Source organism: Serinus canaria, chromosome 1 (assembly GCF_022539315.1).
Source record: "Serinus canaria isolate serCan28SL12 chromosome 1, serCan2020, whole genome shotgun sequence".
Classification (NCBI taxonomy): domain Eukaryota; kingdom Metazoa; phylum Chordata; class Aves; order Passeriformes; family Fringillidae; genus Serinus; species Serinus canaria.
The window spans coordinates 44,232,477-44,260,206 of NC_066313.1; the positions used below are offsets into that span (position 1 = coordinate 44,232,477).

A 27,730-nucleotide genomic window follows, 5' to 3' on the forward strand; every position below is an offset into this window, starting at 1 on the left:
CATTATTCATATGAGTTTGCTTCAGCTTCCTGAGGAGTCACTAGTGCTGTTAGTGTATGTCATATTTCTCATCACATTTGTCAGAAGAAGCTCTGTTTGTTTTCATGAGTTTGATAGTTCTAGTTTTGTGTTCTCCATCATCATTATTGAATGATTGTCTCTCCTTCTAAGACATCTTTAGATTTTTACCATTACAGAAGTGTCTGAACAGACAAAGAGAACATTTTACTCACTTGTGCTTCTTCACAGAATTAAACAAATATAATTAAAGCTATGGTACTGGTGACTTACTGTTCTTGAATAGCTCAGTTTTGTCTCTGGAAGTAAAAACACCATTTTGTGCCATTAGGAATGCCTCAGGATATTTGCCTTACATTTTAAAAGCAAATTTAATGCATATTTTATGTAGCTAGAGTAATGTGTTAGTGAGAAATGGTACTCGACTAATTTGTCTAATTTTATAATAAAATCATAATGTTCTAACTTCTGTAAATAATAGACTAAATAGGGCCCAACTTTCCAAGTGAATAAATCTCATAGCTTACTTAGTGACAGGTGACACATCCCATGCCAGATAACCTTTTGTTCAGTGGCAGAAGGTATAGCCTTACTTAGAGGTGTCACACTATACTACAATCATGTAAGAATCCAATTATCTTTTTTTTAACTATTCCTACTTTTATTTTTTTTTTTTTTATGACCAGCCATGCTGAAATTTTAATGAGAATTCTCAGGCTTACCTCAGCAGATAGATGGCAGAATGAACATTTTTATAACTGGAATAAAAGTTGTTATGTTTTATCACAAGGCCTTCCTATTGTCTCATTTCCCTTTTGTAAGAGAAGTAAACATTACCTAAGAAGAAACTTCATGGAACTTCATGTTATGTGTATACATAAAAATCCATACACATACACTTTTTCAGTATTACATCTTCATATTTACTTCTCAGCTAGACTTACTGTTACATTCTGATTATGTAATTTTTCCTGGCTACATAAATCACTTTTTCACATTTTCATTAAGCCTGAGTCCATAGTAACATTGAGGTCATCATGTTTTTGTAACACAACCATGGGAGCACCTTATCAAAACTCCTTGTTGCTAAAGCAGCTTGACCTTGCATTTAATTTACTAATCAAAAGCAATCCTAGCAGGCAGTTCAAACAAAAATACCATATCTTCGTTTTCCTTTGTAAGTAGCAAACAAGGTCACAGTAACTGGACAAGGGGAGGGCATTTACCAAACTTCTTGGGCCTTAATTTTCCCCTTACAATGCTGAAAATAAAATCTTAAAAGTAATTTTTAAAACTCTTTTTTCACCAAGCTGGAAATATAAGGCTTACTCTGTATTCACTATAGACTTTCTGTGTGCTATTCCAGGTAGTTTGGAGTGAGCTGCTGCTCTCAGAAACAAGTGATTAGCCCTACTCCTGAACTCTTCCTAAAGTTCTTTGTGGGCCAGCAGGGAAAGGCTGTGGATCATTCTGTTATGGCTGTCCAGTGCCAGTCAATATTTTTTTCTGAAGATTTATGGATTCTGCTTTGGCATGAGATTGCTTTTGCCACTGTGACAGGAAGTAACCTGTTTGGTCCTTTGGAAATCAGCTCACTGGAAATGTGCTACCATCAGAAGGGCTTCTCTTGTTCCTTGGTTTTTGTCCCAAGGATCCTGAAAAATAAAGTACCAGTAGTGGATTGGCCTGCTACTGCTGTTAAAGTTAGTTAATCCAATAGCCTGGCACTGAAAATTCTCTGCAAAAGGGGGTAGCTGTGAGAAGGCTAAATCTGAAGTGAATTGTCGTTGTGTGCGGCTAATGCACTCTACAAGAAATTGTAAAGCAGATACATAACACATGTTGCATAGGCAGAAAGACAAATTTTGTTTTGGATTCATTGAAAGTCAATCTTACTATAAATGCTATGGATTTTGAAAGTACTGGATGTTTGGAATATTGCTGTTCTTAAATGTATCCCACCTGTTTAAAGTACGAGTACAGGATACATACATAGGTAATAATGGAGATCATAAATATTGGCAGATGTCAAGGACAGGTTAAATGCTAAATCGAAAGAGGGGAATTTGTGATCTTTGCAAATACCTCACATGCTGTTTTCTGAAAAAGGCTGTCATTCTGAAAAATTATAGGTCACAACCAAATGAATATAAGTTTCTTCATACTGATGTATTTTGACAGATTGTGTTCAGGATTTTATGTTAAGAATTTACATTGTATATACAGGCTGTGTTTCTTAAAGTTCTTAAAGAGAATTACAATTTACCTGCTGCAAGCTGAGTACAAACAAGCTAAATATAATCTAATTATTTTTAGATTATAAAAGGAAATGCTGTTTCTAACACTGAGCATTTTTTGTACAAACTTATAAAATGCACAAGACCAAATATAGCCTCATAAAACAGGGTTTACCTTTTCACAACAACTAGCAAGGATACTCCTTATTGGAAATATTTTGGGAGGCATTTGCGTGTACTAAATATGACCTACTATGCAATAGGTTTTTAAAATAATTTATGATTTGTTGTATAGTGCACATACAGTTAATGTAAAATAGTGCAGTGGCTATAAATTTTACAAGTCTAAAGTTCTGTCTCTGGAGCAGAAGCAAAGCAGTTGCTTTACACAGGAGAATCCTGAATTTTATTTAATGTAACTTGGAAAAAGCTGTAGATGACCTAGCCACATTTTTGATTATAGAATGAAAGAGGGACACAAACAGGAATTTGGGAAGTGGGAAACCAAATTCAGAAAGTTACTAGCAATGGAAGTGTACTACTTCACCTTACAAAAGAATGCCTTAACAGCCAGACTGTAGATTAATATTGGATAGGTTCAGTCTCAAGCCAGTCTGTTTCATGTTGGACCATTGTGAAGCAAAGAATAATAGATTTAGATTTAAGAGAGAATAATAACAGGGGGCATTGTAGAATAATCAGAAAAAGACTTCAGAGAAAAATGTGTGCACTGACTACATCTGTTCCTTGAGATGATTAGTGGGTACTGGCTCATGTCCATTCTTCCCAAGCCTGAGACTCTTCAGAAAGATAAGTTGCATCCCTGCTGCATATAAGCAGGAGTGTAGATGGTGTAAGCAGCTACTTTACAAGGCTTGGGATTTTCACAGCATAGGTTTCCTTGTTCTTGAGCTGCTTTATCTCTTGCGTGTCTAGTGCTATTTATACCAGCCATTGGTTTGTGGTAATTGCCTAGGTGTGGTGTTGCTGTAACTTCACCATTGGTGAAGCTGTGATCCCAGAGCGCTTATATACGGTTATCCTGGTTTATGGAATACAACTTCATGAGCTAACATGAAATGTTGTGAGTTGGTATCTGTGATCCTATTATACTATGAAGTTTGAAAGAAACTACTGTCTTGTGAAGGATGATTCTTTGTGTGTTTGCTTTCATCAAGTGTTAGTCCTCACTATACAGAATGTTGGTTGAGAAAATTGAACTCAGTTTTCTTGAACGGAGATCAGGATTGGGTCTCGAATTTTGCTGTCTAGAGCCTGGGATATCTGAGATCTGCTCTTCTGTTTTCTGGGCACTTGTCTTTAGTGAGTAGGAGAATGATACTTTTCTTTAAAGTGAGCCAATCCCCTGCTCATACCTGAGGAACAACTTCAGCCTAAGTGAGTAAAATCTGAGTCTTTTCATGGTCAGTTGTAGAAAATATAACTGAAAATCATCCATATTGAGAACAATCAGGTTTATAGGGGATATGTTCAAGGGGAGTTCCCATTTGTCTTGGGGTAGTTGATGGGGTCTCTTTATGTGACTTTGTCTGCATATTTTTTATAACTGGCAATTGCCTCGCATGGGTGCCTACAGAGATTTGTGGATAACCAGGGAAGATTTCTGGATTCCTTGACTTGTTCTAACAGCTAAATGTACATTGTGTAGGTCAAACTTGTTCTAATGACGTGTTTAGCATTCTTAACCTCTCCCAAGATGCCATCTATATCAATCTCAGATATTGGTCTACACCGTGATGGTGCCACTCAAGCCCTGCTCCCCACTGCAAGTGACAACTGTTCTTTAATAATGGAAGCCAGTACAGAGACAACAGCTCAGTCTTGAGCTCTTGCAAGTACAAATGAATTATGCCTTTGCTCCCCTTAACATAAAAAAGAAGACTTGAGAGGTGCTTGAGGTGCTGGTATCTCCAGTGCTGTATTTATGGTAAATTTTGGAAATACCTCAGCTCCATCTTGCCCAAAAATCTGTCTTTGACAGTAGCTCACAATAAATGCCTAGGAAAGAGTATAAGGACAGGAAACATCATCTTTTAGTGATATTTCCCAAAATATTCTCCTACTTTCTTTGAGTATTTCAAGATTTATATGAGCCTCTTGTTATGCCTTTGTATATGAGTTTTAGACAGATTTCCAGGAATGTATCTACCTTACCTTTTTAATTTGGCAAAGTTCTTAGCATGTGGGCTGTCTAGAGGCGTCATTGCATTTGATCTGTTTACATTTTGCCCTGAAATAATTCTGTACTGTAAAATGTTTTCAGTAGTTTCATATTCTAGGAAGTCCCTATGAGAACACGGAAGGAAGTGATGCCCAGTCCTTTTCTCCCTCCTTGCTCTGGACCTGGAGTTCAGTCAAAGAATCCTTCTTAGGCCCAGGAAATTTCCTACCCTCCCCTGAAAGTCAAAGTGCAATTCAGTCTGAAGTCATTGGCCAAGTATCTTCCCGTTACATGGACTAGCACTTGGACATTGGACACTGGCCAGCCAGGTCTGAAATGTGATCGAAGTCAGTGGAGGCAATAATATCAAACATTTTGGTAGCTGGACTCTCTTTCCCAGGCTTGACATCTTGAAGCACACATAGTGAAAGAAAAATGCTGCAGTTTTCTGTGTGGATATTTAAGCTGGAGTCATTCCATCTCAGATCACACATGTAAATAAGATAACTGCATACTGGCTGGTGGTAAATGACAATCTACATTCCTGATAGTGTTGGCAGGAGCCATATTTCAGTGGTTATGAGGAAAGGGTTTGGGATTGGGTTTTTGTTTTCATTGGGTTTTTTTGTTGTTTTTTTTCTGAAACTCTGCATGTGAAGGAGGAAAAGAGATGGAAAGAACTGATTTCTCTCTTCTGCCTAAGAGGTACTGGTCTAACAGCTGTCTGTGCTTTTGTAGTTTACCTTGAGTAAATCAAAAAGTTGTGTTGCTGTAGATGGTGGATCTAGAAGGTACCTAAAAGAAATTGAAAGAGCTCCTCTATATACATGTATTCACTAGTCTTTTTTTGACCTCTCCTAAAGAATTTCTTCTTATAGAAGATGTGGTTTTAGAAAGAATTGAGAATACATTGAAAATCACTGCCACTTTTTTTCTCCCTTTTTTTATTGTGCCTAGATCAATGTGCTTAGGTTGCCAAAACAGATTTCAGAATTCCTTGCACTGGTTCATTAAATAGGTAAATTAACCTTACCTGATTTAAGTAGAATGTTTCTTTACATTATAATTCTAATTGCATGTTTTTTTAATTTATGGAATTTTGTTTAATATGACAGTCTCTTCTGCCTTTCTGTAAGATGCAAGCTGCTTTTTCTTAAAAACTTTTTTCTTTGTCATTTAGTGTGCATCTATCCCATGTAAACCTGAACATTTAAGCTGTTAATGTGCTTTTATTTGACTTAAAAATATCTTACTAGTTTCTAACACTTTAAAAGTAATCTTTCTATCGAAAATTGACAGTTTCCAACCTTCATTTTGATACTGCTACCCCTTTGATAGTTGTACTTTAATTTTCAGGAAATTGAATCCTAACTTAAAGCTTCTTTCGCTTGTAATTTTGATTCTTTGATGCATCTGAAAGCTTTAGATGCAGCTTTTTGACATTGATTATGTTGTTCTTGTATCCAGAGAAGTTAAAAAAATTAGATGAATTTTTAAGCTTCCGAAGTATCATGAAGGCAAAGCAGCTATGAAAAGAACCAGGTAAAGCAAATTACTTTAACTTGGGATGCGGCTAGATGTTTTTGCTTTCAAATTTTGGAACAGCCTTTGAACAATTCCAGTTTTAAATTTCATTCTAGCTGTATGACATCATGTGTCCCTACATATGGAGAATAACATCAGTAAAAATTCTCTTGTTGATTCCTCAGATTTCCTCAGGAAACTTTCAAGATATTCCCTAACCAGAAATTTAAGAAGCTAAGCAGCTGTGGCACAAGTAGTAGGGTTATGGAAGGATAAACAGATGGCTGAAACTTGGGAAACGGGGAATAAAAATGTATGCTGAATTTTGCAGCAGAGAAACATTGTCTTTGTAGATATGCAACAGTTTGTGCTGAGACCTGTCCACATAACACAGATCTTGCACAATGCACATCACATGTCTTTTCCATGATAGCACATATCAAAAGGGCTGTGTTGGTGTTTGGAGCCATGATGTTTGAAAATAAGTTAGAAAGAAGATCACTTGAAAAGCTTCAGAAGAACCTTCTGAGTGATGAGACAGTAAACTGGCAAATCCAGGTGATAGAAATGTAAGGTATGCTGGAATAGACTAGAACAGAATACTTGAGTCAGACGGGACCTTCCATCGGTCATCTATTCCAGCTGTCAGGTTGTCCTTTTGAAAGACAGAAAATCCCTCAGTATGTTTCCTTGATGCTTTCCTTGCTGCATCAAAATACTATTGAAGTTAATCTGGGGAGAGTCACCCCTTGGTGTTCTTCATTTGCCTTAAGCTTCTGAAGCTAGCTCTGTATTGTTGCATGTTCAACATATAAAAAAGGATGTTCTTTCTTTACTTTTGCCTGGGTAAGCCTTACAGAAAGTGTCCCTTACTCTTCATTCTCACAGTGGGAAGTGGGTTCTGTTGTTTCAGTGTAGCAATTTGTCCTCACATATGTGGTGATGTGTTTGGAACCAGTTCTGACACCAGCATATGGTACCAGCCCGTGGTGGGATCTAGATGATCTTTAAGGTCTTTCCAACCCAAACCAACCCATTGTAGGATTTTACTGGTACTTAGTGACCTCAGACCTGTGTTCTTTAACATCTCACCACAGGCATCTTACTGTAAATCCATTTATCCAGCTCAGCACCATTTTCAAAGCCTACAGTTGTGTTTTCAATTCAGCATTGTTTAATTGGAGGTTGGGTAGTGCCATGCCATCAGCTGTCATTACAATACTTGTGTGAGCCCTTCAAAGAAAGTGGAGTAGAAGAAGCAAGTTTTCTGTGTATTCTCTGCATCTCAAGGAACTGATTGAAGTGGTACAAAAATGTCAGTGGGGATGTTCTGTCTTGTGCAATGTTAGTGGGGCAGGGATTAGCGCATTCCTCCCATGGACACTGCAAGGGGGAACTTCATTTTCTTGTGATTAGGATAAATTTGCTCTTTGTTAAAATGCACATGGGAATTATCCAAGGAAGGAGCACTATCACTGGTCAAGATGATTTCCCCCCTTGGTTTTGAAAGCTGCATTCATAAGAAGGGGCTTCAAAATGCAGCTAACCAAGAATATCAGGATAAAAGGAGGATTGGAGATATAACAGCCCTTTCAGTTGAGAAGCTGTGGGAGGTGTTGGATGGCATTAACAAAACCATCAGAGGCTTTGTTTCTCTTCCTATGTATGTGTGGTGTTTATGAATGCTGATAGGAGAATTCCCATATGTAATGCTGAATTAGAGTTTCACAGACAGGAGCTTGATGAAAAGAGAGTTTATTTTTGTGGCTTGAATTAAGTCCTGTGGTAAAAAGCTGTACAGTCATCCACTTTAGTGACAGGTGCGGGGTAGATAGTGAATATTTTGGTTTACTGCTACTTTTTCCATTTTTTTGTAAATTAGTTGAAGCAGCTGGAAACTAAATATGATATGGGAAATTTTTATCTCAAATGGAGTTCAATAGCTGTTCATAAACTCAAATTCTAACATGGAAAATATTTATAGACAGTGGAAGACAATTTCCTATTTACAATTTGGGAAATTTCAAATTTTTTTTAAAAAAAAAGCTTTTCTAGGAAGTTAAATACCTTTCCAAAGGGACTGTTTGTTTTCTGGTTGTTAAAAAAATTAATGTAATTTTGTAACTATGTATGGTCCTGCTGTTTCTTTAATTGTTCTTGTATTGGGACTTAGGTTCTAGCCCCATGCTGAGTGGCTATTAAGACAGTAAGAGAACTCTGGCAGGGAGATTGATGTGGTACACCAGGATGCCTTTTTTTTCCCCTGTAAGCTTGTCTGTAGATACTTTTTTCTGCTTTATAGGCTGACTGCAGTTTCTTTGTCCAGGCACATTCACAGTTTTCTCCATTTGAGCCCTCTTTAAGTCTCTTGGTGTGAGATTCTATGATTGTCTCACAGCCATAAAACCCTTTTCTGCTTTCACCTTGATTTCATATTGCTAATAGAGAAAATGGGAAATAGCTGCTGAATTCTCTGCATTGTTATAGTTTGAGTCAATTACAAAAAATTTAGTTTCTGAAAACATTTCAAAGCATCAAATTTGTAAAACATTCTTTTGGAGATTATTCTAGAGTACATTTTTTGTGCCTCCATTGATATCCCACTTTATAAAATCAATAGCCTTATTTTAAATATTATTTACTTTATTATGTGACATTTTCATGTATTTTATTCCAAAAAGGCTATTGTTCCTGATCATTTGCCCAGATTCACACAAATGCACCAGGCAGACATTTGTTAATTTCATTCTCAAAATTATATTTTAAATTCTCATTATTAGAGTTATTCTTGATAAAAAGTATCTCAACAGTTCTGTAAAAGTCAGGATTTGTTGATGACTGCAAGCATTGTTCCTTAAATTCTGTCTTTCCTCTTAAGACTGAATCTTTGTTTCACAGTGCCTAAAAAGAAGCAAGTTAACAAAAGCATCCATCTCAAAGAAAAATTACAGATGCCTCCAAAGGCACATCACTGGTTCTAGCTAAGGTGGACTCAACTCCCCAAAAAAGTCACACTATTCATACTCAGGAAAGCGTTAATTTGTGGAGTTGTATGTTCTCTCACAAAGATGCTGTTTGTGGATCCTTCCTAAAGCAGGTGAAACCAAGAACTGTAATGAATTGCATGGCATTGGCTTAGGAATGAGGAGTGAGAGTTGTTAGTGCTTGACATTTTTACAGATGCTGCCTTGCAATCTACAGGAAATTGGGAAGCATCCTTCAGAAATAGCCAGTTATAAGTAGTGCTGCTTCTGCACCAGGCACATTAAATATGTATCTCAAAGTTTGAAACTGTTGGTGATTCTGAGAAAGTGATACAGAACCTTCTCTGCATTGCTAATTATAATTATTCTTTCAATAGGAAAAAAAAAATAAACCAAAGCTCATTTATGCTTAGTTACCTTTTGGGAATGAAAAATAAGTATAAGTTCACTTTAGTTCAGAAGAACCTGACACACTATTAGTTACCATGTGTCCATCTGTTTGTCTTGTTATTTTTTACCTTATCTTGCTAATCAGGGCCTTTGCCGTCCGCTGGATCTGATCCCTGGGCCTACACAGAACAAGCAGTAGATTTTTTATGTGGCATTTCCAGTAAAATATTTGAAAAAAAAGTATTTTAAGGTAGTTATATTTTTCACAGAGGAGTATAAGTAAGCATGTAAATTTTACTGTTTAGTAAGCACGGAAGTTGGACTATGAATCTCTTTTCTTGTCATATTTAATTTTGTAGTTTCTGAATATGCCTTTTAAAAATTTATGTAGCCCAAATTATTTTCTGTTATTTATGTTGGGTTTTTTTTTTAATTATAAATGAGTGTATAACACTCATATAAATATGAATTAGGTTGATGTATTTTCTCCATTTTTTAACCATACAACCATTAACAAATGCAAATTACCTGATGATCTGTTCTGCTATAGGAAGATTTTAAATGGAGCTATTTGACAGTGTATAGACCATGTACAAATCATTGTTTCAAGTGTTGATTTCTTGAAAAGAAAGCAAGCTACCTAAGGTATAGACTTTACCTGCTGCTCATCCTGGTCTCTCAATGCATGGCCTCTGCATGAAGCATTGTTACAATCTGCTCCAAGGATTAAACAACTTCCCTAGCAACGGTGCAAACACATTTTCATTCAACTCCTTCCAGTTCCTGAATGTGTTACCTGAATGTGAGTCACTGTCTTCACTTTTTCTCAGTCACTTGGGTATCCATATCACTGCAGGAAGATTATTTCTATGTGCTGTTGGATGCTAAATATCACAAATGCAGCACTCAGTATCTGTCTTCCCTGACTTTCCAGTCTTCCAGCTAACAACATGCCCAGGAAAGCTGTCATGAAAATCAGTATGGCTGGAGGCAACTTCTCTTCTAGCCTCAGGTGTCAAAGTGCCAATTCCTCCTTGATTCAGTCTTAAAAATGTAAGGAGAACACAAATATCCAAAAATATTGCTTCTCTTCCTATGCCATTCTCAGGAGAAAATCTGAATATAGTCTTGACCAGAACTTTTTTCCCCAAACAATTTCAGTAGCAAACAAAACTGCTATCCTGTCCATTTGCTCAGTCCTGTGGCAAGCAGTAGAGAATTGTGGGGAAGTTTTGAGAGATACCTGAAAGTATTTTCACATGCACCCCTGAATGTATTAGGCTATATATCTGTTTTTAAAATGCATCTTCATTGATTTTTTTATTCTTTTGGGAATATTATATAGAAGACAGACAAGGAGCAGTAAATTGTATAAGAAACAAGAACTGCTAGGTATTGATAGTAAAGCAAGATGCCCTTGACTTAAGGACAAGCTTAAAATCTAAGCACGTCAAGCAAAGTTAATGAGGAAAGAGAAGTACATCAAGTGTCTACACATTGTAGAAAAGTAGAACTTCCTTGGGAATATAAAAATGAAGTGCTCTGGTATTGATGGTTTTGCCAAGCCCAGAATCAGATTCTAAGCTTCCTATGAGGCAAGTAAAATAGATAATTATAAAGTCTAACAATGGCAATTAAAGAGAAAGAGCCCCAAATATATGTACACATTCTGAAAATCTCTAAGGCTTCGCACTGACTACTTGTATGTTTCTGGTTATCCTCTAAGACCTCTACCTGTCAACATTCTAGGAAATATCAAGGATACTTCCTTAGAAAGTGCTAGAAAAAGAAGAGATGGTTCTAAGACATGGTTAAACTGGGTATGCAGCTAGTTATACTGTGCATGAAGGGGTCCATTCAGTTTTGTACAAGAGCTGACTAGAACAATGCACTTTTAGACTGGTCTTGGTGCTTATCTGCTGGATTAATACACCATAACAGAGTAGGTGTGACAGCCCACCCTTAAGGGGAATTGTCAGTCATCACAGTGGGTTGGAGATGGTCAGGCACCTTTATCTTAGGAAAGGGACAGTGAATTTCTGGAAGTTGTTTTCTGCTGGAGGGTCTGATCTGTGCCTTGGATTTGTGCTCATTTTCTAACAGTCGATGGATTGGGTATTTGACTGCACAGCTGAAAATGAAGCAGCCTGTTTGTGTAGTTATCCAGACAGTAAATGAGATGATCATACCAACTAGGATGCAGCTGTTGTCACTTAAGCTGATGCAAAGCCAGTGAAGTGTGAGAAGTAAAGATGTGTCATTAAATGTTTTGAGTAAATAACAGGGGAAAAGACTTTTAAGCATACATTCTGATTATGGTTAAAATGAATGTATTCCCTACTAGTCAATTACATTGACTAGTAATTGTGAAACTATTATGAATCACAGGTTCACTAGAGGAGAAACTTTGGCATTTGGTAATAATGTTTCTAACTAAAATCAAACAAACTGCAGAACTAGAGCAGCCAAGTAGAACCTATTTCATTTCCTTGTCTATTTCCATACTCGTTTTTTCTCTATAATTTATTATTTTTCAAAATAGCCTGTTAGAATGGAATGCCATATTGTAGTAAGCATTGCTCCAGATAGCACTACTATATTTCTTTTTTAAACTGATGCAACACTTTATTTTGCAAGTATATTGAAACTCTGCTCAATAAGTTGGGATGTCATATTCTTAAAGACTGCCAAAATTTATCAGTTTAAATCTGTCAATTTTAAATCAACTCTTCCACTATGGTTACTCTGCTTGCTGTGGTTGCCTGCAGCTCAGCCTCAAGGATAACCCTTCAAAATACTAGATAATTACACTATTCCCATAGTTAATTTAAGCATTTCAATCAAACAGGAAATAGCTTATAGTCTGTTCCCTGGTTGATTATAGTTTCTTCATATTAAAAGGGCACCACTTAACATTTGCTTGCTTATGCCAGATGGCAAGATCCTAATTAAATTCACTTCTCATGTGCCTAATTTTTCTGCTCGCATTTTGGCAAAGCTAAAATCTCAGTAGGGCAAACAGATAGTTGGGTATACTAATAACATTACTATTGTTATTTTTATGGTCTTTTTTATGAATGGTAGCTCAAAAAAGATCTTATGGATCAAGAGCTGCGACTTAACCTTTGGTACTAAGGCTCTACTTCAATCCAAGTTCACAATGTCAAACCAGATTCTTAATTATTTTGTCTTCCCTTCTACTGTTGCTCTTAAAGGGCTGTTCAATTTCTTTTTCCACAGAAAGCAGGAGTAGAAATTGCTGTTTTGTTATGGTGGTTGATAAGAAGAATTGCTTGTCCATTTTCTGCTTCCTTTGCGTAGGCTTTCTTTTTATCTTCTTAAATATTAGAAGCGGTAAAAACTCCTGAGCTAAGTGCTGGGCCTCCTTTGTCCGCCTGATGAGGAATATCATCTTGATCTAGAAAAGTGACTCTGAATTAAGTACTTTGGTCTTGCATTCTTAAATATAGTTCAGTACAGATTCTTCATGGAGTGATCTTGGGAAATCAGTTAAGTTTCAATTTTTAATGTGTAGTGGGTTCCCTCTGGCTGGATGCCCTACACCACCAAAGCTGCTTTATCTCTTCTCTTTCCAGCTGGACCGGGGGGCAGAAAATATAATGAAGGTTTCATGGGTTGAGATAAGGACCAGGAAAGATCACTCACCAAACACCATTATGGGGAAAACAGACTTAATTTGGGGATATTACTGAATTTATTACCAATAAAATCAGAGCAGGATAATGAGGAAAAAAATCCAAATTTTAAAAACACCTTCCCCTACCTCTCCCTCCTTCTCATCTCTACCTCCTCCTTCCTAGCAGTACAGGGAGATAGGGAATGGAGGTTACAGTGAGTTCATCACATGTTGTTCCTGCCACTGCTTAGGGAGAAGAGTCTCCCTTGCTCCAGTGCGGGGTCCCTCCCACCACAGGCAACAGTTCTCCATGAACTTCTCCAGTGTGAGTCCATCCCAGGGGCAACAGTTCTTCACAAACTGTTACCGTGTGGGTCACCCTTCCATGGGGTGCAGTCCTTCCGGCCCAGCCTGCTCCAACACAGGTCTCCCACAGGGTCACAAATCCTACCAGGAAACCTGCTCCAGCATGGATGCTTCTCTCCGTGGGTCTGCAGGTGCCTGCCAGGAGCCTGCTCCAGCATGGGCTTCCCATGGGGTTACACAGCCTCCTCTCAGGCATCCATCCACCTGTTCCAGTGTGGGCTCCTCCATGGACTTCAGGTGGATCTCTGCATCCCTGTGTTGCAGGGACACAGCTGCCTCACCACAGTTTGCACCAAGAGCTGCAGAGGAATCTCAGCTCCAGTGCCTGGAACACCTCCTGCCCCTCCTTCTGCAATGACCTTGGTGTCTGCAGGGCTGTCTCCCATATATTCACTACACTGCTCTTTGGCCACAGTTACATATGCCCAATAACTGTTTTTTCCTTCTTAAAGATGTTATGCCAGAGGCATTACTGTTATTCCTGATTGGCCCAGCCTTGGCCAGCAGCGCATCTGTTTTGGAGCCAGCTGGCATTGGCTGTTGAACATGGGAGGAGCTTCTGGAAGCTCCTCACAGAAGCCACCCCTGTAGCCCCTGTACAGCTATGCAAAGCTGTTCATGCAAACGCAGTGTGTAACTGCGTTTTGTTAACCAAAGATTGCCCAGGCCTTTGAGTTGTGAACTGTTTTGCTGGGTTGACTCTGTACCTCCACGGTACAGGTGTTAACTATTTCTTGGGAATTTAAAAGTGAGAGACTCAGTTTCACAGTCAAAAATGGAAATGCTATAAAATACTGTATACTTCTAGTTTCCAGAATAATAGCCCTAATAGATCTGGGGCTTAGGCTGTTTTACTCTGTAGCATGGAAAATGCTTTTTGTTGTGCCTTTTCTCACCCTCCACCCCATTTCTGGCATTTTAGAATGCTAGGGCTTTTTTTCCCTAGCATTCTTTTAGTGAGTCATAGGGTGTAGCATGATTTTGATTGCAAAATTAATAGTAATCTACTTCAGAACAGCTTTACAATGGGAACTTGTAAAGGAAAAATCATTAATCATTCAGCATTTTATAGCATAGTTTTAAAGGAAAAGTAAAATGCTTTGGGAACATTACTTTTTCTTGGCTACCAAAAAAAACCACAGGAGATAATCAGTATTGTATAAAAGCTTTTCCCACATTGACTGCAAGACATTAATACCTTGGGGTTTTTTCTTGCAAGTACTTTTGATATTTTGTGAGCTGAACTTGTGCGACAAAAGAATTTAAAGACGTTCTCTTCAGGTCTCATAACAAATTGTTAAGAATGTGTTCATTTATTTATAGTAAACAGCCAGTCTTACTTATTCTCTTTCTTTAAGCATACATGCTGGTCTGTAGTATGATCATCCTAAAATAACTTCCCTCTCATTTAACAAGGAAGAAGTGCTGTTTTAATACTGTATTTTTACAGTATTAAATAGATTTCAATCTTTTTATCATTTTGAAGACTGAAGTTTTAAGAAAATTAAACTAATGCAGATTCCTTCCATAATTTAATAGTCAATTGCTCCAAATATAAAATTAGAATCCACTAAATTCTGAGCATTGGGTCTGTCAGGGCACAAGTTCTGGGACAATGGTTGCTGTTATAGGGTTCTGGCTAGAGCCAGAATTTCTGTGTAATTTCCATGGTTTCGCTTGTCTTCTTCTAAATCTTTTGAAACTGGAGTAATTTTTCTTGTGTGCCTAAACTTTCTTTTTTTTCTTTCTGGGAAGATGCATAGTGGTACTGAATGAGAATACTATTGTAACTAATAAGTAGACACTGAATAACTGTATTTAAACAGAGTTTTATGTCCTTTATGTGCTTTTGTTTCAAATGCAAATTAGATAAAAGCTTGCTTTCTCAGAGTTAAATTTATGCTATGTTACTGAAATATAACATTTAATAATAGAGTGGCAGACTTTTATATCTCTTGATTACCAGTACTTTTGCTCCTTCTGTCAGTGAGTAGGGAAGGAAGCAAGAAAAATTCAAGAAGATAAAAGAAATAGGAAGAAAGCAAAAGAGAAAGTTAAAATCATTCTATTCTTTAGGTTTTGTATCTGTAGAAGCCAATATGTGATATGAGAATATGGGTACAGAGGCAGGGCTTCAAAGACCTAACAAACTTGTTCTACCATGGAGGGACAGTCACTCCATTTTCTGTTTCATACAGCCAGCTGTACTGAGTGATAGCCATGTGTTTCACTTGAATGCCTCAGAATTCAGATATCCCAAGGCAGACTAGACCATCCTGCTCTGGACATTTAGAGCATTTGGGGTTTTGGTTTTGTTTTAAGTAAAGACCAGATGATGTAAGAGGAAATGTTATGACCAGAGAACATGAAATGTGGTTCTCTGTTGCTTGTCAGTGCTGTTGACGTCTGTTGTAGAAGTGATTTGACATACTGTATGGAATAGAATTGTAAATATACTATTCTGTCTGTCACAGAGTGCTTGCTGATGGAGCTGTGAGTAGGTGCACAATGAATCATATCCTAAAATAAAAATCCCAGTGCACAAAATAACATACCTATTAAAAAGTGCTTTGCTCCACCCTCCTGTCCAGAATATTTGTGAGTTTCATGTGAACCAAAGTATATGTTTCTGTATGCTTTGGTAAGTATACCAAAGAAAAAACATTTCTGGTTTCCTTCCTGAGAAAAAGCTAACAATTAACTTCCTCAAGCTAACAGTATTTGCACTTCATGCTTAGGAGAATGCTTGAATTATACCAAAAATGCAACGGGACAAAATCATTACAAATCTGCTTGGACATTTAGTGTTTGGTGGGGTTTTTCCTCCTGGGTTTACTTAGTTAGTCAACTTTTTCTGCTTTTAAGGTTGTGCTATAGCAAGGTCACTTAATTGTGTCTTCCAGTCTGCATAAGCTGTAGACTCCAAATTAATCTTTTCAGCTGGCTCTTTGGAAGGGTCTACAAATGTGAGCTTTCTTGTTTGCTCTTAAAAGATAAATTTATCCCTACTTACCTGAATTCCAGGGCAGCTGGCAGGCTCATCTTTGCACAGAGTACAATGGTGAGCACAGAGTACACATGCATCTTTTTACTTGTTGCTTCACTATGTAATCTCTTTAAAGGTTCATGCAGAATTATACTCACAGAAATTAAATCATTTTTAATCAGAGTGTGTGAAGATGCAATCCAATTAGAAGATACCATTTAACACATCCTTCTCCCTGCAAAAAAACCTTAACTAGCCCTCTGACAGTTTGAAACAGTTCTGTTTAAATCAATTTTGTGTCTACGTGAATTTGAAAAGAAATTGAGTAGAGCTGGTGAACAATGAACAAAAAAGATTTTTCTTCTGAACCTGCTGAGTGTACTGGGGAGGAAAGGTGACAGAACACATTAAAAAATGGGATTGAGAAAAGAGGTGTGGCAGCAAGGAACAGAAACCCAACAGCTGAAGCAGCGATTGAAACACTGTTGGGGCGATCAGACAACAGACCCACAGCCAGCTGTTGGTACTCACAGATGAAAAAGGTCCCTAGAAACCAGACCTGCTGTGCACTGACACACAGGGCAGTTGGATACTTAAAAGTTCTTTAATTTTCATATTGTCTTGCATACTACTTTCCAGGTTTTTATCTTTTAGTTTATTGTTGTTCATTCTCTAATGAAACGTAGATATTCCAAGTTTCAAAGCTGTTTTGAACCTCCCTGTAAATTCAATGGAATGGGCTAAGCAGATCTCCCTTAAAGCCTTATATCTTTGGGTCACATGTTTATATTTTAAAAGGTTCCTATTGAAGTATTCTCCACTTTGTAACTCTTTAAAACAATTGCATTTTGTAGATTTAACTGATGTAAGAGTAACTTTCAAGTGTTTCTCTCTCTTTATATGGGAAAGATATAAGGCTCTTTTGGCTCACTCTTTTTGCTCAGGTTTAGAAGATTACATCCCATTTTAAATATTCACCATAGCCCTGTCCTTAGGAGGAGGCAAGGAGTTCAATCTGTCAGTAAATGAACAGCTGTCTTATCCCTTAAACGTTTAAAAAGCACATTAAACATAGCCAATTCAAAATGCCTTGGAGGGAAACACTAGAAATTCTATCCAACACTTCTTGCTTGGTATCTTGCTTGGTACCATTGCAGTGGAGTTTCTAACGTAGTGGGAAGTCAGGAGAACAAGAAGAAATAGTTTTTGAAAAGGTCCTTTTTCTGTGGCATCACTATTCAAGCTCATGAGTAACTAAAATGCCCAAGAACAAGAATAGAGAATACTTGGGCATTTCTCCTCTGTTATTGGTAGTCCAGAGATTTCTGGTAAATAATTACTTTTTAATATTTTCTGGGCATTATTAGAGTTATCCCCCACTTTAGCTGTTTTAGAATTTGGTTAATTTGTGGTTTTGCATTCGTACTTTTTTCCCCAGGGTTTCTGCCATTTTATCTTTAAATTTGCTTTTGCTATAGTACTTGACCTTTCTGAACCTTTACCAAGGTATCTTTTAAGATTTCATATCTCAAAACTCCTGTTTCATAGAATCTTTTAGGTTGAAAAGATCTCTGCTATCATCTGGAGTTACACATCTGTACAACGTAATTTCAGTTATTTTTAGTGTTTTCCACATAATCACAGTATTTCAGATAAATTCCATTTCCTACACAGGCTAGAATAGTCTTGTTTCCTGAATACCCTTTGCTTACAAAATCCTTATCACCCTTAAATACCCTTTGCTTTCCACTGCTTATCACAGTCTTTAAACATCTCACAGACTTGAAAAATATCTGACAGGACCAAATGTCTTCTATGTCCTTTCTAGTTGGATGAATTACTTAAACTGATTCCTGATAGTGTCTTCTCCACTACTGTGTTGTTTTGTACTTTGAGAAATAAGCAGATGTTCTCGAAATCTTACAGTCGTACATCAAATGTTTGTTAGGGAAAAAAAAAAAAAAGAGGGAAAAAGTCAGTTAAAGTAACAGAATATTGAAACCATCACTTCTGTTGGGTTTTTCTCCTGAGATGAGTTTGCAAGTGCTTCTAGTTAGTCAGGTGCTGGTATGCGTAGACTTTGACAGTGTGGAGGATAAATATTTTAGTTTCTTTTCCAGGACAAAGTCATCAGCCATTGACTTTCAAAATCCAATTGAAGAGGAAGTTTTCAGTTTTGGAGTGAAGAATCATTCTTAAGCATTCTTGAACTATGCAGAAAATTAGGGGGGAGGGGGAGCAAGATTTAGATTTTGTACAAATGCAATGTAACCCCATAACTGAATTTGTTGTTCATCATACTAATGGATTGCAATCTTATAGTTCAAAAAATTTTTTTTATTATTTTGCACATAGATTTTTGACTAATGTTTATTTTGCATTTACTGTAAACTCTGCTATCATGAACATTTGCAGTCCAAACAGCTCTTGGGTGTGCAGTGTTTCATTTGTTTGTGTCACAGTTTTAAGCTGAGTGAATTTTGGCCTATCACGCTTGTAAGATGTTGTCAGGAGGGCAGCTCATGAATGTATCTTATTTTTTCTCCATACTCAAGCAAAATTTTGATTTCTCTTTCTCTTCTATGCATTTAAATAGGACAGCTGCCTTCAGATGGTACAGAACTCACTGACAGTTGCTCTTGCTTCAGTCCTACTTCATGAGAACTTCAGAAGTTACTAACTGAGGTATTTATTTGTTCTTTTCGTTTTTTCAACTTTTAGCTTTGCAGAAATTAGTTATGTGGAAGAGCAGGACAAAGGAAACATCTAGACTAGTGAAGAGAAATCATATATGGAAAAAAGAACAAATTTCTGTCATAAAGAGAGCTACTGGGTGATAGGATCTAATCTTTCAGTAGCTAGGCACTATGATAGTCAATCTTTTTTATATGTTTAGAAATCAAATAATTACAAATATGTCAAAAGAAAACATGCTATAAATGCAGTTAAAAGCATTGGAGTTTTGAGGGTCATGTACCCAGTTTTATCTGATCCTCTAATTTTCTCCAAGAATGGGCAAAAGATTTTGCAGAAAATCCTTAGACATGAATACCCAATTACCTAAAGAATGACTAAATAATGAACCTTTCAAAACTCTCCCATCATTTATAGGTTTCTTCCTCTACTACTTAAAAGGAATTTCAATTAAAGAAAAGCTTTGGTATTAACACAACATACAAATGTTTCCTCACACTTTCTTTTATACAACCCTGAGATTAAATACAAAATCTGTTTTAAAAGTATTGATTAATATTTTATTGGAAATATTTGTCATTTTTGGCAGATACCAGTGAATTAATTTCTTTGCAAAGAAAAGAACACCATTTGTATATGTAAACAGAGTCTGATAAAGAACTAATGAAGGGAAAAAAGTTTCTTGTAAGCCTGTGATCAGCTGGATTTGTGTCAGTCCTAAATTTATGATCTGCAGCTGTTAAATGTGTGATAGGAGCTTTGTCTTTTAAAGTGTGATGACAGTGTGAGCACAGGGCTGAGAAAAAGGAAACGTAGTGCTTTGAGAAATGAGACTGTCTGAACGTGGGTGATGATTGCAATGCTTCACATAGCACAAACCTTTTACTCTGTAAATCTTACTTATGTATATTCTAATGCTTTCTAAATTGTGGAAAGCTACTGGCACAGATTCTAACATATCTAAGGTTGAACAAGAAGTCTGCTGGTCAATGTTTGTTTAGGTAGTGTAATGTAAGCAGTGCCAGACCAGAATTCTTCTTCTGCATTTGAGAACTCAAAGCTTTAATGATACTGGGGAAAAAAGAAAAATAGGATGTCTTATAACTCATATAATGTTGGAAATCTGAAAATATGTAATATAAGCAACTTTTTTTTATATAGCTCCTAGTATTTATGTGTATGTCTATGCATATATATGCATCTGTGTTTTAGATACCAAGATAGGCTTTAACTTCTTGGAAAGATCGGTAATTGTTAGTATAGTTCTTGTATAATATTTATATGTGCTATTATAGGTATATTACAATGCCTGTCTTACTTTTTTAAAGAGTCTTTTTATATGCCAGACAGTATATATTATAGCTAGAATAATGTTAACATTAAAATGAGAAGTTTTCACAAAATGAACTCTTAAAATTTATTTGGGATGTTACAAACAGTTTCATAAAAGAAAGCAGAAGTCTTTTTTGATTCTAATTTTGCATTGAGTGCTGTTAGCAGCCAGCTCTGATAATGATTTTTACGTGCAGGTTCTATGGAGTACTCACATTCTCAGATTTTAATAAAGAAGTTGGCGTTACATGACAGGTTGAGTGATTTCAGTGCACATTATGGATTGGTTATGTCTTACGATAAGTTCATTTCTGGAGTCAGTACACAACTGTTTTAGCAGGAGAATTAACCGCTTATGTCACAGATTATAATTAGCTGTGTCTGTGTGCCAGAGCAACAGGATGGAATGCAAAACGTAGCCAAACATGTGAACGAATTTTCTTCCAGTGATATTTGGCCAGACCTAAAATATCTTCCACTCCAGATCTGAAAGTAGTGGAAAAGTTAGACAATTCTCTCTTGGAAAGAGACCGCTTGTAGTTTTTTCACAAGTCCACATTGTTTCAAATCTCTAAGGTAAGTAACAATTTTTAAAATTTATTTTTATATCTGTTTTAAAACATTGGCATGTTAGCAAATGAATTCTTTTTGTTTATTCTTTACTTGTTCAATGGCTGTATTGAGCTTCTCCTCTGTCTAAGTTTCTGTGCAGTATTTCAGACTGGTTTTGTCCTTATTTAAGGACCATTTGATGCTTATATGATTTATTTTAGGGCCTAAATTATGTGTTCATTTTTAACTACAATTACTATTTTCTATTCAGATAGTTTATTTATACTTGTTTTTACAATTAAAAGTTACATAGTTTAAACCTGCACTTTTTCAATATTAAGAAGCTAAATTAGAAATTTTAAGTTTAGTAACTTTTAAATCTTTTGTGGTATCATGTTACTGTAAAAGTACAGGACTGTCCTTACATAAATATCTGATTTGCAGTAGTAAGCCTCTGACGCTTGTAGCTGTAGATTTCTCTCAGTTTATTTATCACATACCAAAAGTTAAATTTAGTCAAGAATGGATCCATGGTTCTGCTGAACACTTCTTTTTGGCTTGATTGTGTAATAAAATTCCTCCCACCTGAAGAATGGTTACCAAATTATTTCTAACTTCTGTGAAGCATACTTAAATTAATATAGGGCATATAATTATCTGTGTATAGAACTCATTTTGCAAGTTTATAATTTCTTTGAATTCAAATACATTTTCTTGTGGATAATTTTTCTTACTGAAAGAAAATTACCAACTAGTTATCAGTGGATTACTCACTCATTATCAAATGATTTACTGGATGATACTTGGTGTCTTGCCACCAACAGGTGCTTGCACTGCATACTTAATCATGAATCTGATTGAGCACATAAGTTCCTAAAACAGGATATTGCCAAAGTGTAGGAATGGGATTTTAGTGCATCAACACCAGTCAGCTAGGCTCCTTTTACTGAGGTATGGGTGTTTTTACTGTATCTGTCTGAACTCTCCTTCTACTTGAGGAGGATGTGAATCATGTCCTACAAGTGTCTATCTCCATTTTCTGTGGACAGGACCTAGGTAAGTGTGACTGATGTTGTCTGTGTTTGGAGAGATGAATTTTGGTATGCGCAGCCACTTCCAAGTGAGTAGTCCATTTGAGTGAACTGTAGGAACTTTTTACCATGAAGTTCTGGAAGTTTGCCATGATTGAAGATTTTGGAAGTTTTGTTTGTGATAGTCACAAATGATGCCACTTTGGCTGAGATGGATTTCTGTTTATCTTCAAACAAATGTTTTGTTAGATACACCCCTCCTTTCTACTATGTAATGAAGAAAAAATGCTCCTAGAATACCACCAACGGATAGCAACAAGTGCATGGTGTTAAATTAAAAATAAAAGAGTCTAAATTAAGCCCAGCATTAGAGGGAACTACTTAAAATCTCTTTTCCAAACCTTCATGCTTTTTCTAACATCCTGCAGCTCTTTCCTTCTTGAAAACTCGGTGGTTTAAAGCATGTTGTATTTTGAGGTTTTTTCATAATCATAAGGCAGATAAAGTTATGTGTACAAAGATCTTCTTGCTTGAATAGCCTCATGAGAATTTTTTCCTTCCTGTGGAAAGTAATGCCTTGTACGTGAAATACAAATCCCAGGTCCTAACCTCTTACTGTTTTTAATTATTTTCATGACTTGGAATTAAGTAAGCTGGATTTCCTGTGGACTTATTTCTCAGAGTTGATTCTCTTACATGTTTAACAAGCAGTGACTGAAGGTTTTTTGTAACAGAGACATTTACAAGGTCTTTTTCTCTCATCAGTTTTCTGATATTTTATAAGGTCTTCATGCCCATTGCAGTCCCTCAGTAAAGACATAAATAGGGGTTCTTATTTTCTCTGTTATCTCATTTTCAGACAGTTTGCAGGAAAGTAGTATTTGAGGCATCTGCTTGTCTGTTGAATTTTGTTGAAATTGGCCAAGAAACTCAAAAGCTATTGAAGGAGGTAGAGAAAATGAATGGGAGACAGATGGTTTAGACATGGACATAGGTTTTCATTGCTTTTTTATTTATTAAACCAGGCTAAAAGCATCATGGCAATTTGGATATCGGGTTAATTTAATATCCTGGTCAAATTTTCACCTTGGGTAATAGTATTCTCACTATTTAATTCATCTTAGCTTTGGCTACCTGGGCCAGTCTTCTCATTAAACCTTTCTGTATATCTGCCAAAAACTGTTATACAGCTGCTGCATTTCATGCCATGGTTGGTTATGTTTCTGTGGTGGATAAAGTCTGTATAAGACTGTGAAGAGAACTATAAACTAAAATACATAAATATTTTTTTAATGGAGTGTGGTATGTACTGAAGTGTTGGATAATGCTGGTGGCAGCCATAAAACACATGCTTTTCAATAAGGTGTATGTTTGATGTGGATATGTATATCCTGAAGGTTGCCTGTAAGAACCAGGTATATATGTACTGTTAGTAAAGGGGTGTAGGGATGGAATCATCTTGTAGTAATGACTGTTAAACTTCTTCAGTTCCTCCCCTTTTATTTGCTTTGCTGTCAGTGCTCTGAGAAATTACAGTACCTTTGCTTCACCTTACCTTTCCCCAGCATTCCAAGTGCCAGATACTAAATTTTATACAGACTTTTTGCATCCTTGCTTTATTAGTTGTGGATACTAGTGGCTTTCAGAAAAGGCTGACTGTGTAGAGTACAACAGCCTGTTATAGTTAAAGTTTCATGTAGTTCCTATCTTGAATTTCCAAGCTGTTAGACCTTTCTGAGAGAATGCAGGCTCCTGATGGAAGTAGACGTGTCTGCCAAGTTCCACTGCACCTAATTTCCTCAATTTTGAGGAAAAGGATTTTGAGTGAGAGGCAGTAATAATTAAATAAAAAACATGTCCTGGTGACTCCAGACTGCTGAAAACAGAATAAAATGGAAGAGTTACTTAAAAAATAAATGCTCTGAAATTAAGCTGAGTCAGTAGAGCAAAGCTGTTGTAATGAACCCTAACCACAGATCAGGCTACATTAGCAACACTTTACTCCTTCCAAAGGCCTCTTCCAGTCCAGCTTTGAACTGGAACAGATAATCTCCCGAGGTCCATTGCAGCCCATTTCTTTCTAGGATTGTCAGAATTTGTTCAGATTTTCATGACTATTCACTTTATTGTTATTATTAATTACCTATTGGTTTTGTTTAGTCACCTGGCTGTATTACTAGCTGGTCCAATCAGCAGTGCTTCAGAGTTCTTCGAAGAGGGCATCACAATTTAATAAATATGTGAGATTGGTAGCTAGCGATATTCTCAGGCCACGTAAAGTTGCTGTAAATCAATGAGAATTAACTGTAATATTTGACTTTTACTTGGAAATACAAGAAAGGAAATAGTTGGATTCAGAACTTAAAGCCAAAAAACTAACAGTTAGTATTACTTTAATATAAGCATTCCCTATGAGCTGAAAAGCCACGGGAGGATTTTTGTGCGCCTGGCAGAAAAGGTTGCTGTTATTGACTTCCTGAGTGAAGGCTTTCACTGTAGGGATAATAAAATTTTAAGACAGATTTCAGTATGTGAAGGAAGAAGAGGCTGATTTGAGTTTGGCCTGAATGCCAAACAAGAAAGTGAACATGGTGAACAATCCCAAAAGCCAGCACAGTTGAGGCTTAGAAGGCAGTGTCAGGTTTGTTCCCTCCACATTCACCTGACAGTGTCCTCATACACATTGTTCCTTTGCAGTACACCCCAAGACTTCCAGCATATATTCTGGTGCTACAAAAAGTCATATTTGAGGGCTGAAATGGTCCAAGTTTACCTAGAGGCTACTCAGAGCCAAGTTTATGTAGTATGGATGAGTGTAGCATAGAATTTTATGGAGGTGGAGCCAAACCCTTTGTAGGGTGGGCAGCATGACCAAGAAAAAAACTGGTAGTGCTGTGATGCCCATGCTACTTTTCAGGCTATTTTTCTAGTCTCAAATGCTCAAACAGACCTGATGTAGCTTGTACACCAAAAAACTTGCCTTATTTTCAGCCCTTCTGTTTAGTATAAGAAAAGATTTTTTTTCTAGCCCCAAAATTATCTTCCCTGTAACATTCTACTTCTAGTTTCGTTCTGTTATGGTAGGTATTTCCCACTTAATGAGAATACCGATGACGTCTCCTGAAAACTGTTATCTTGCTTGAACACAGAACTGCATTACAAAATAGTTTATTTCATTTTTGAATGATTGCATGAGTCATTTGATAATTATGTTCAATGCATGTGTGAAGATAGTGCTTTCAAAATCAGAAATGCAGTTCATATATTGACAAATTTGTGTAAGACTATTAATGTATTGTCATAACAGAGAAAAAAAACATTTCTAAGCTATATTTGGTAAAACCACTGTATTTATTTCAGTATCCTCCATTCTTTCTGAATAGAATATTTTGTTGAAATTCTGTTAGTAACAATTTTCACAATCTTTGAGAGTACTTACTTTTTAAATATATATTCTGATTTTATTAGATTTTGCTTTTAGTTAAACATCTGCTGAACTAATAGTATTGTGATTCACACTTGGTGATTTGTTTTAACTGATTTTAGTCACATGTATGGAAGAAAAAGCTGTATACATTTAGTCATATTGAAAATATCTAAAATACTATTTAAATTGAGAACATTAATATGACTGTCTTCCTGTATGAGAAATCCTAAGGCACGCAGTAACAAGTAGCTTTAACTCAAGAAAAAATTCAAGGCTAGCATTCAAAAAATATGTAAAAATAAGCTTTGATTTAGGATTGTTTGGTAAGCAAAGCATATAAATGGTTGGAATGCAAAATAAGGTAAAGGCAACAGAGAGCAAAATTAATCTATATTCCTTTACATTATCAAAAGATTCCATCTTTTGGTACCTTTTTCTTCTTTTCTTTTTTTACTTTCTTCAGCATCCCTAGGTACTTCCTCATTCTCCCATATTTTACAATCTCCACTTAAACATCTTGTGTTCGTTTCTTGAGTGTACTCACTACTTAACCTTTTTCTCTTATCCTCAAGTGTCTATTCACAGTGTTTATTTTACTGTAATTAAAATATGGAGACTTTTTTACATATCTGATCACATATTTTGTTGATTCACAGCTAAAAAGAAAAAAAAATTAAGACTATTTTCCCCTACCAAAAGAGATCTCCAGCTTGTGGTAGATGATTTTAAATTTCAGCTGAATTTATCCAGAATTTTCTTTAAATTGGAATAATAGATTCTAAAGCTTTGAGGGCACTCTGCTTATGTACACCAGGGCCTGACAAAAATCTCTCAGTTGTCCTTATGCTGAACTAAAGCTTTTCTGAAAAGTGATTACTTCCAGAAATGTGTGACAATGTTCTCCAGCTGCCAAGTAGGAAATCAAGATCTATCCTAGGCAGAGTTTAATTACCCAGTTGGTAGAGAACAATCCAAATAACTGCAAATCTGGACTAGGTGAACCTGCAGGCACTAAGATATAGCGTAGTTTATATTTATCTCGCCATCAGAAGCTTGCATATTTTTCCAGCATTTGTGTTTAGGGAAGCCTAATTTGCAGATCTTGGTTCTCTGATAATATCTGCAAAAACTGATGGATGGATCAAGCACTACTGTCCAAATCTGAGGAACAAACGTCTAACTGAAGTTTAAAAAGACAAGTTATACTTGTGCTCTGTGAGTGTCTTTTCCTATGTTTGCCTAAAGAATAACTTTAGACACTTCAGACATCCTTTCTGGAGTAGGTAATGTGCTTGTTATTTGACCCAAATAGGAATTGTTTTCCAGTTACTCAAATTAGAATCTTTAAAATGAAGAAATTGTCCAAATGAAGAAAAATAAATCCTACATTTCAGATTTTACTACTTGATTTACATCAGTAAATCATCTCTCAACTAAAGTTAAGGATTTTAGTAATGCCTGCTGATTTCTATTTTGGAGTAAATACTTTGTATGGAAAAGTCTGCTTTGAAATACGAGGACTGTATATGTTATGTCAAATAAGAGATCTTTTAGTTTATCTTGGAATGCCTATGTACTTAACAGGTAATTTGGGTTTTGCTGATGCTTCATTTGTTATTACAGTTAACTGGAAGATCAGCTATGTCTTTCTTCTAGGTTTTAATCCAGGAACTGGTACACTGATCAAAAACAGTATTTGTACGCTCTCTATGTTCTTCATTTTCTGTTTCTTGCATTGCATTATTGCTTTGTCACAGTTGCTTAGGAAGAAACTTAGAGATGGTTGCTGCCTAAACAGTTGGAGTCAACATAACCAAAAAAGGCTTCTGCAATACAAGTCTTTTGATTATGTCCTTATGTGTATAATACATGTTTAATGGGTTTTCCCTTGTGTAAATAAAAATGAATAATAAAGTTGTTATGAGCAAAACTGCAAAGCAACGGGAACACATCATTTTGTAGTCATTGACATTTAAAATTCTTTAGAAAAGGGCAGAGGTTTAAAGTATGTAATGAGACACAGTATACATAGGATAGCATTTTGCTTCCCTTGATACTGAAAAATGAATTTTGAATCTTTAGTTTAGCTACATGTGACTTATCAAAAAAGGTACAGTTTTTATTTTCCAGATGCGAGGCCAAATTATTCTATTGTGTTTTTTAAAGTATGTGTGTGATGAATCACTTGAACTAGGGAGGGAAGACTTGAGGATTAATTTTCATCTCTAGCCTCTACATCTAGTTTACATCTAGTTCTATTCCTCCTTTTGTCTATTTTTATTTCAATTTTCTAAAAAAAAAAAAAAAAAAAAAAAAAAGGCTTCACAGAATAGCAGTATAACTCCCATGTGAAATCATTTTACTATGTGA

At 36.2% G+C, this 27,730-nt stretch overlaps 1 protein-coding gene across 12 annotated transcripts in view; it reads left to right on the forward strand.

The window, feature by feature from the left end:
• Positions 1-27,730, forward strand: part of SGCG (sarcoglycan gamma) — a 105,515-nt gene that overhangs the window by 11,119 nt on the left and 66,666 nt on the right. For 5 of the 12 annotated variants that reach the window (XM_050980916.1, XM_050980919.1, XM_050980901.1 and 2 more), the window contains 2 exons: positions 18,921-19,009; positions 20,798-20,926. The gene's annotated coding sequence lies outside the window, so the exon portion shown is untranslated. Of the gene's footprint in view, positions 1-18,918; positions 19,010-20,742; positions 20,927-27,730 lie in introns of those variants that run through there. The other 7 variants (XM_050980914.1, XM_050980927.1, XM_030234903.2 and 4 more) reach the window with 3 other exon arrangements.